Genomic DNA, 2,500 nt, shown 5'->3' with positions numbered 1-2,500 from the left:
CCTGTTCCCGTGCAGCTTACAGGCCGCAGACGGGCGGTGGCGGGGGCAGGAGCGGGCCGGCCCGGCCCGGGCCCTCGCGGCTGCCAGCTTGCAGGCCGCAGCCGGGCGGTGGCGGGGGCAGGAGCGGGCCGGCCCGGCCCGGTTCGGGCCCTCGCGGCGGCCGGGCCCGGTCCGCAGCCGCCGTTCACTGCGGGGCCTGGGCCTGGGCCCGGGCCTGGGCCTGCTGAGCGGCCTCGGGGGGGGGGGGCGCGCCTGACGGGCCAGCGGCCCCGGGGACGGGCCGGCGGGCCCGGCAGCGGGGGCCTGTTCCCGTGCAGCTTGCAGGCCGCAGCCGGGCGGTGGCGGGGGCAGGAGCGGGCCGGCCCGGCCCGGGCCCTCGCGGCGGCCGGGCCCGGCCCGCAGCCGCCGTTCACTGCGGGGCCTGGGGCCGGGCCTGCTGAGCGGCCTCGGGGGGGGGGGCGCGCCTGACGGGCCGGCGGGCCCGGCAGCGGGGGCCTGTTCCCGTGCAGCTTGCAGGCCGCAGCCGGGCGGTGGCGGGGGCAGGAGCGGGCCGGCCCGGCCCGGGCCCTCGCGGCTGCCAGCTTGCAGGCCGCAGCCGGGCGGTGGCGGGGGCAGGAGCGGGCCGGCCCGGCCCGGTTCGGGCCCTCGCGGCGGCCGGGCCCGGTCCGCAGCCGCCGTTCACTGCGGGGCCTGGGCCTGGGCCCGGGCCTGCTGAGCGGCGCGGGGGGGGGGGGGGGGGGGGGGGGGCGCGCCTGACGGGCCAGCGGCCCCGGGGACGGGCCGGCGGGCCCGGCAGCGGGGGCCTGTTCCCGTGCAGCTTGCAGGCCGCAGCCAGGGCGGTGGCGGGGGCAGGAGCGGGCCGGCCCGGCCCGGGCCCTCGCGGCGGCCGGGCCCGGTCCGCAGCCGCCGTTCACTGCGGGGCCTGGGCCTGGGCCCGGGCCTGCTGAGCGGCCGCGGGGGGGGGGGGGGGGGGGGGGGCGCGCCTGACGGGCCAGCGGCCCCGGGGACGGTCCGGCGGGCCCGGCAGCGGGGGCCTGTTCCCGTGCAGCTTGCAGGCCGCAGCCGGGCGGTGGCGGGGGCAGGAGCGGGCCGGCCCGGTTCGGGCCCTCGCGGCGGCCGGGCCCGGCCCGCAGCCCCCGTTCACTGCGGGGCCTGGGCCCGGGCCTGCTGAGCGGCCTCGGGGGGGGGGCGCCTGACGGGCCAGCGGCCCGGGGACGGGTCGGCGGGCCCGGCAGCGGGGGCCTGTTCCCGTGCAGCTTGCAGGCCGCAGCGGCACGACGGCGGGCGGTGGAGGGGGGCAGGAGCGGGCCGGCCCGGCCCGGGCCCGGGCCCTCGCGGCGGCCGGGCCCGGCCCGCAGCCCCCGTTCACTGCGGGGCCTGGGCCCGGGCCTGCTGAGCGGCCTCGGGGGGGGGGGGCGCCTGACGGGCCAGCGGCCCGGGGACGGGTCGGCGGGCCCGGCAGCGGGGGCCTGTTCCCGTGCAGCTTGCAGGCCGCAGCCGGGCGGCGGTGGCGGGGGCAGGAGCGGGCCGGCCCGGCCCGGGCCCGGGCCCTCGCGGCGGCCGGGCCCGGCCCGCAGCCCCCGTTCACTGCGGGGCCTGGGCCCGGGCCTGCTGAGCGGCCTCGGGGGGGGGGGCGCGCCTGACGGGCCGGCGGGCCCGGCAGCGGGGGCCTGTTCCCGTGCAGCTTGCAGGCCGCAGCCGGGCGGTGGAGGGGGGCAGGAGCGGGCCGGCCCGGGCCCGGGCCCTCGCGGCGGCCGGGCCCGGCCCGCAGCCCCCGTTCACTGCGGGGCCTGGGCCCGGGCCTGCTGAGCGGCCTCGGGGGGGGGCGCCTGACGGGCCAGCGGCCCCGGGGACGGGCCGGCGGGCCCGGCAGCGGGGGCCTGTTCCCGTGCAGCTTGCAGGCCGCAGCCGGCCGACCGGCGGGCGGTGGCGGGGGTAGGAGCGGGCCGGCCCGGCGGGCCTTTACGTCTACCTGGCTGCTTCACACGCCACCAGGTCTGCCTCTGCAGTTGGCCATCAGGTCTACCCGGCTCCGCGGCGGGCTCTCAGGTCCACCCGGCTCCGCGGCGGGCTCTCAGGTCTACCCGGCTCCCCGGCGGGCTCTCAGGTCTACCCGGCTCCGCTGCAGGCGCTCTGGTCTACCCGGCTCCGCCGGGACTTGGGCGGTTCCGGGTCTGGCAGGTAGACCTGTTGTCCCTGCCACCTCCCGGAGCTGCCGATGGGGTCGCTGTTTTTCGCTGCCTCCAGCTACGCCATCGTAAAAGGCAGCGTGGTTGGTGCGCCTCCCCGGTGGCCATAGGCAGCGCTCTTGGAGCTCGCCGGGGGCGGGGACGTATCTGTCCGTATTATAGGCGCGAGCGGTGTCTCGCGACCAGGGCGAACACTAGCGAACGGCTGCTCACCCCCGCGGCTCTGCCGGACACCGGGGGTTTTTGGCAGCCGGTCTCAGCCGTTTCCGTGGCGGTTGGTCTCACCTTCCAGAGTGCTTGGCACGGTCGTC

This window comes from Grus americana, unplaced genomic scaffold (assembly GCF_028858705.1).
Source record: "Grus americana isolate bGruAme1 unplaced genomic scaffold, bGruAme1.mat scaffold_79, whole genome shotgun sequence".
Lineage (NCBI taxonomy): Eukaryota > Metazoa > Chordata > Aves > Gruiformes > Gruidae > Grus > Grus americana.
This window is presented reverse-complemented; position numbering follows the sequence as displayed.